Here is an 8,386-nt window from a genome sequence, read left to right as displayed (position 1 = left end):
TCGCTCTGGAACTGAAATCGGAACGCTCACTGACATATCCCCCTCTCTGAAAGTCTGATAAACGCAGGAAAAATGACTAAGTCCAAAAAAAAATTTTTTTCAACTTTTTTCAATTTTACCCCCGTGGGATATATATTCTACCCACACACATTTGGAACTATCCTGGGGTACCCTCACTCATATTATTCCCTCATTTAGTGGATATTTTCACAAAAAAGTGAAATTTTCAAAAATCCACAAAATTGGCTGAAAACGACTAAATATCAAGGAGTCATTGGGCGAATCGCTCTGGAACTGAAATCGGAACGCTCACTGACATTTCCCGTATCTGAAAGTCTGATAAACGCCGGAAAAATGACTAAGTCCAAAAAAAAAATTTTTTCAACTTTTTTCAATTTTACCCCGGTGGGATATATATTCTACCCACACACATTTGGAACTCTCCTTGGGTACGCTTACACATATTATTCTCTCATTTAGTGGATATTTTCACAAAAAAGTGAAATTTTCAAAAATCCAGAAAATTGGCTGAAAACGACTAAATATCAAGGACTCATTGGGCGAATCGCTCTGGAACTGAAATCGGAACGCTCACTGACATTTCCCCTCTCTGAAAGTCTGATAAACGCCGGAAAAATTACTAAGTCCCAAAAAAAAATTTTTTCAACTTTTTTCAATTTTACCCCCGTGGGATATATATTCTACCCACACACATTTGGAACTCTCCTGGGGTACCCTCACACATATTATTCTCTCATTTAGTGGATATTTTCACAAAAAAGTGAAATTTTCAAAAATCCAGAAAATTGGCTGAAAACGACTAAATATCAAGGACTCATTGGGTGAATCACTCTGGAACTGAAATCGGAATGCTCACTCACATTTCCCCTATCTGAAAGTCTGATAAACACCGGAAAAAATGACTAAGTCCAAAAAAAATTTTTTTTCAACTTTTTTCAATTTTACCCATGTGGGATATATATTGTACCCTCACACATTTGGAACTCTCCTGGGGTACCCTCACACATATTATTCCCTCATTTAGTGGATATTTTCACAAAAAAGTGAAATTTTCAAAAATCCAGAAAATTGGCTGATATATATTCTACCCACAACCATTTGGAACTATCCTGGGGTACCCTCACTCATATTATTCCCTCATTTAGTGGATATTTTCACAAAAAAGTGAAATTTTCAAAAATCCACAAAATTGGCTGAAAACGACTAAATATCAAGGAGTCATTGGGCGAATCGCTCTGGAACTGAAATCGTAACGCTCACTGACATTTCCCGTATCTGAAAGTCTGATAAACGACGAAGAATGACTAAGTCCCCCAAAAAAATTTTTTTCAACTTTTTTCAATTTTATCCCCGTGGGATATATATTCTACCCACACACATTTGGAATTCTCCTGGGGTACCCTCACACATATTATTCTCTCATTTAGTGGATATTTTCACAAAAAAGTGAAATTGTCAAAAATCCAGAAAATTGGCTGAAAACGACTAAATACCAAGGACTCAATGGGCGAATCGCTCTGGAACTGAAATCGGAACGCTCACTGACATATCCCCCTCTCTGAAAGTCTGATAAACGCAGGAAAAATGACTAAGTCCAAAAAAAAAATTTTTTCAACTTTTTTCAATTTTACCCCGGTGGGATATATATTCTACCCACACACATTTGGAACTATCCTGGGGTACCCTCACTCATATTATTCCCTCATTTAGTGGATATTTTCACAAAAAAGTGAAATTTTCAAAAATCCAGAAAATTGGCTGAAAACGACTAAATATCAAGGACTCATTGGGCGAATCGCTCTGGAACTGAAATCGGAACGCTCACTGACATTTCCCCTCTCTGAAAGTCTGATAAACGCCGGAAAAATTACTAAGTCCCAAAAAAAAATTTTTTCAACTTTTTTCAATTTTATCCCCGTAAGATATATATTCTACCCACACACATTTGGAACTCTCCTGGGGTACCCTCACACATGTTATTCCCTCATTTAGTGGATATTTTCACAAAACAGTGAAATTTTCAAAAATCCAGAAAATTGGCTGAAAACGACTAAATATCAAGGACTCAATGGGCGAATCGCTCTGGAACTGAAATCGGAACGCTCACTGACATATCCCCCTATCTGAAAGTCTGATAAACACAGGAAAAATGACTAAGTCCAAAAAAAAAATTTTTTCAACTTTTTTCAATTTTACCCCGTGGGATATATATTCTACCCACACACATTTGGAACTATCCTGGGGTACCCTCACTCATATTATTCCCTCATTTAGTGGATATTTTCACAAAAAAGTGAAATTTTCAAAAATGCACAAAATTGGCTGAAAACGACTAAATATCAAGGAGTCATAGGGCGAATCGCTCTGGAACTGAAATCGGAACGCTCACTGACATTTCCCGTATCTGAAAGTCTGATAAACGCCGGAAAAATGACTAAGTCCAAAAAAATTTTTTTTCCAACTTTTTTCAATTTTACCCATGTGGGATATATATTGTACCCTCACACATTTGGAACTCTCCTGGGGTACCCTCACACATATTATTCCCTCATTTAGTGGATATTTTCACAAAAAAGTGAAATTTTCAAAATTCCAGAAAATTGGCTGAAAACGACTAAATATCAAGGACTCAATGGGCAAATCGCTCTGGAACTGAAATCGGAACGCTCACTCACATTTCCCCTATCTGAAAGTCTGATAACGCCGGAAAAATGACTAAGTCCCCAAAAAATTTTTTTTCAACTTTTTTCAATTTTACCCCCGTGGGATATATATTCTACCCACACCCATTTGGAACTCTCCTGGGGTACCCTCACAAATATTATTCCCTCATTTAGTAGATATTTTCACAAAAAAGTGAAATTTACAAAAATCCAGAAAATTGGCTGAAAACGACTAAATATCAAGGACTCAATGGGCGAATCGCTCTGGAACTGAAATCGGAACGCTCACTGACAATTCCCCTATCTGAAAGTCTGATAAACGACGGAAAAATGACTAAGTCCCAAAAAAAATTTTTTTCAACTTTTTTCAATTTTACCCCCGTGGGATATATATTCTACCCACACACATTTGGAACTATCCTGGGGTACCCTCACTCATATTATTCTCTCATTTAGTGGATATTTTCACAAAAAAGTGAAATTTTCAAAAATCCACAAAATTGGCTGAAAACGACTAAATATCAAGAAGTCATTGGGCGAATCGCTCTGGAACTGAAATCGGAACGCTCACTGACATTTCCCGTATCTGAAAGTCTGATAAACGCCGGAAAAATGACTAAGTCCAAAAAAAAAATTTTTTCAACTTTTTTCAATTTTACCCCGGTGGGATATATATTCTACCCACACACATTTGGAACTCTCCTTGGGTACGCTTACACATATTATTCTCTCATTTAGTGGATATTTTCACAAAAAAGTGAAATTTTCAAAAATCCAGAAAATTGGCTGAAAACGACTAAATATCAAGGACTCATTGGGCGAATCGCTCTGTAACTGAAATCGGAACGCTCACTGACATTTCCCCTCTCTGAAAGTCTGATAAACGCCGGAAAAATGACTAAGTCCAAAAAAAATTTTTTTCAAACTTTTTTCAATTTTACCCATGTGGGATATATATTGTACCCTCACATATTTGGAACTCTCCTGGGGTACCCTCACACATATTATTCCCTCATTTAGTGGATATTTTCACAAAAAAGTGAAATTTTCAAAAATCCAGAAAATTGGCTGAAAACGACTAAATATCAAGGACTCATTGGGCGAATCGCTCTGGAACTGAAATCGGAACGCTCACTCACATTTCCCCTATCTGAAAGTCTGATAAGCGCCGGAAAAATGACTAAGTCCAAAAAAAATTTTTTTCCAACTTTTTTCAATTTTACCCCCGTGGGATATATATTCTACCCACACACATTTGGAACTCTCCTGGGGTACCCTCACACATATTATTCTCTCATTTAGTGGATATTTTCACAAAAAAGTGAAATTTTCAAAAATCCAGAAAATTGGCTGAAAACGACTAAATATCAAGGACTCATTGGGTGAATCACTCTGGAACTGAAATCGGAATGCTCACTCACATTTCCCCTATCTGAAAGTCTGATAAACGCCGGAAAAAATGACTAAGTCCAAAAAAAATTTTTTTTCAACTTTTTTCAATTTTACCCATGTGGGATATATATTGTACCCTCACACATTTGGAACTCTCCTGGGGTACCCTCACACATATTATTCCCTCATTTAGTGGATATTTTCACAAAAAAGTGAAATTTTCAAAAATCCAGAAAATTGGCTGATATATATTCTACCCACAACCATTTGGAACTATCCTGGGGTACCCTCACTCATATTATTCCCTCATTTAGTGGATATTTTCACAAAAAAGTGAAATTTTCAAAAATCCAGAAAATTGGCTGAAAACGACTAAATATCAAGGACTCATTGGGCGAATCGCTCTGGAACTGAAATCGGAACGCTCACTGACATATCCCCCTATCTGAAAGTCTGATAAACGCAGGAAAAATGACTAAGTCCAAAAAAAAAATTTTTTCAACTTTTTTCAATTTTACCCCGTGGGATATATATTGTACCCTCACACATTTGGAACTCTCCTGGGGTACCCTCACACATATTATTCCCTCATTTAGTGGATATTTTCACAAAAAAGTGAAATTTTCAAAAATCCAGAAAATTGGCTGAAAACGACTAAATATCAAGGACTCATTGGGCAAATCGCTCTGGAACTGAAATCGGAACGCTCACTCACATTTCCCCTATCTGAAAGTCTGATAACGCCGGAAAAATGACTAAGTCCCCAAAAAAATTTTTTTCAACTTTTTTCAATTTTACCCCCGTGGGATATATATTCTACCCACACCCATTTGGAACTCTCCTGGGGTACGCTCACAAATATTATTCCCTCATTTAGTGGATATTTTCACAAAAAAGTGAAATTTTCAAAAATCCAGAAAATTGGCTGAAAACGACTAAATATCAAGGACTCAATGGGCGAATCGCTCTGGAACTGAAATCGGAACGCTCACTGACAATTCCCCTATCTGAAAGTCTGATAAACGACGGAAAAATGACTAAGTCCCAAAAAAAATTTTTTTCAACTTTTTTCAATTTTACCCCCGTGGGATATATATTCTACCCACACCCATTTGGAACTCTCCTGGGGTACCCTCACACATATTATTCCCTCATTTAGTGGATATTTTCACAGAAAAGTGAAATTTTCAAAAATCCAGAAAATTGGCTGAAAACGACTAAATATCAAGGACTCATTGGGTGAATCACTCTGGAACTGAAATCGGAATGCTCACTCACATTTCCCCTATCTGAAAGTCTGATAAACGCCGGAAAAATGACTAAGTCCAAAAAAAAATTTTTTCCAACTTTTTTCAATTTTACCCATGTGGGATATATATTGTACCCTCACACATTTGGAACTCTCCTGGGGTACCCTCACACATATTATTCCCTCATTTAGTGGATATTTTCACAAAAAAGTGAAATTTTCAAAAATCCAGAAAATTGGCTGATATATATTCTACCCACACCCATTTGGAACTCTCCTGGGGTACCCTCACAGATATTATTCCCTCATTTAGTGGATATTTTCACAAAAAAGTGAAATTTTCAAAAATCCAGAAAATTGGCTGAAAACGACTAAATATCAAGGACTCAATGGGCGAATGGCTCTGGAACTGAAATCGGAACGCTCACTGACAATTCCCCTATCTGAAAGTCTGATAAACGACGGAAAAATGACTAAGTCCCCCAAAAAATTTTTTTTCAACTTTTTTCAATTTTATCCCCGTGGGATATATATTCTACCCACACACATTTGGAATTCTCCTGGGGTACCCTCACACATATTATTCTCTCATTTAGTGGATATTTTCACAAAAAAGTGAAATTTTCAAAAATCCAGAAAATTGGCTGAAAACGACTAAATACCAAGGACTCAATGGGCGAATCGCTCTGGAACTGAAATCGGAACGCTCACTGACATATCCCCCTATCTGAAAGTCTGATAAACGCAGGAAAAGTGACTAAGTCCAAAAAAAAAATTTTTTCAACTTTTTTCAATTTTACCCCCGTGGGATATATATTCTACCCACACACATTTGGAACTATCCTGGGGTACCCTCACTCATATTATTCTCTCATTTAGTGGATATTTTCACAAAAAAGTGAAATTTTCAAAAATCCACAAAATTGGCTGAAAACGACTAAATATCAAGAAGTCATTGGGCGAATCGCTCTGGAACTGAAATCGGAACGCTCACTGACATTTCCCGTATCTGAAAGTCTGATAAACGCCGGAAAAATGACTAAGTCCAAAAAAAAAATTTTTTCAACTTTTTTCAATTTTACCCCGGTGGGATATATATTCTACCCACACACATTTGGAACTCTCCTTGGGTACGCTTACACATATTATTCTCTCATTTAGTGGATATTTTCACAAAAAAGTGAAATTTTCAAAAATCCAGAAAATTGGCTGAAAACGACTAAATATCAAGGACACAATGGGCGAATCGCTCTGGAACTGAAATCGGAACGCTCACTGACAATTCCCCTATCTGAAAGTCTGATAAACGACGGAAAAATGACTAAGTCCCAAAAAAAATTTTTTTCAACTTTTTTCAATTTTACCCCCGTGGGATATATATTCCACCCACACCCATATGGAACTCTCCTGGGGTACCCTCACACATATTATTCTCTCATTTAGTGGATATTTTCACAGAAAAGTGAAATTTTCAAAAATCCAGAAAATTGGCTGAAAACGACTAAATATCAAGGACTCATTGGGTGAATCACTCTGGAACTGAAATCGGAATGCTCACTCACATTTCCCCTATCTGAAAGTCTGATAAACGCCGGAAAAATGACTAAGTCCAAAAAAAAATTTTTTCCAACTTTTTTCAATTTTACCCATGTGGGATATATATTGTACCCTCACACATTTGGAACTCTCCTGGGGTACCCTCACACATATTATTCCCTCATTTAGTGGATATTTTCACAAAAAAGTGAAATTTTCAAAAATCCAGAAAATTGGCTGAAAACGACTAAATATCAAGGACTCAATGGGCGAATGGCTCTGGAACTGAAATCGGAACGCTCACTGACAATTCCCCTATCTGAAAGTCTGATAAACGACGGAAAAATGACTAAGTCCCCAAAAAAATTTTTTTTCAACTTTTTTCAATTTTATCCCCGTGGGATATATATTCTACCCACACACATTTGGAATTCTCCTGGGGTACCCTCACACATATTATTCTCTCATTTAGTGGATATTTTCACAAAAAAGTGAAATTTTCAAAAATCCAGAAAATTGGCTGAAAACGACTAAATACCAAGGACTCAATGGGCGAATCACTCTGGAACTGAAATCGGAACGCTCACTGACATATCCCCCTATCTGAAAGTCTGATAAACGCAGGAAAAATGACTAAGTCCAAAAAAAAATTTTTTTCAACTTTTTTCAATTTTACCCCCGTGGGATATACATTCTACCCACACACATTTGGAACTATCCTGGGGTACCCTCACTCATATTATTCCCTCATTTAGTGGATATTTTCACAAAAAAGTGAAATTTTCAAAAATCCACAAAATTGGCTGAAAACGACTAAATATCAAGGACTCATTGGGCGAATCGCTCTGGAACTGAAATCGGAACTCTCACTGACATTTCCCCTCTCTGAAAGTCTGATAAACGCCGGAAAAATTACTAAGTCCCAAAAAAAATTTTTTTCAACTTTTTTCAATTTTATCCCCGTAGGATATACATTCTACCCACACACATTTGGAACTCTCCCGGGGTACCCTCACACATATTATTCCCTCATTTAGTGGATATTTTCACAAAACAGTGAAATTTTCAAAAATCCAGAAAATTGGCTGAAAACGACTAAATATCAAGGACTCAATGGGCGAATCGCTCTGGAACTGAAATTGAAACGCTCACTCACATTTCCCCTATCTGAAAGTTTGATAAGCGCCGGAAAAATGACTAAGTCCAAAAAAATTTTTTTTCCAACTTTTTTCAATTTTACCCCCGTGGGATATATATTCTACCCACACACATTTGGAACTCTCCTGGGGTACCCTCACACATATTATTCTCTCATTTAGTGGATATTTTCACAAAAAAGTGAAATTTTCAAAAATCCAGAAAATTGGCTGAAAACGACTAAATATCAAGGACTCAATGGGCGAATCGCTCTGGAACTGAAATCAGAACGCTCACTGACATATCCCCCTATCTGAAAGTCTGATAAACGCAGGAAAAATGACTAAGTCCAAAAAAAAAATTTTTTCAACTTTTTTCAATTTTACCC

Source organism: Phyllobates terribilis, unplaced genomic scaffold (assembly GCF_046119375.1).
Source record: "Phyllobates terribilis strain yellow unplaced genomic scaffold, ASM4611937v1 Scaffold_31__1_contigs__length_13893835, whole genome shotgun sequence".
Classification (NCBI taxonomy): Eukaryota; Metazoa; Chordata; class Amphibia; order Anura; family Dendrobatidae; genus Phyllobates; species Phyllobates terribilis.
Note: the sequence above shows the minus strand (reverse complement) of the source record.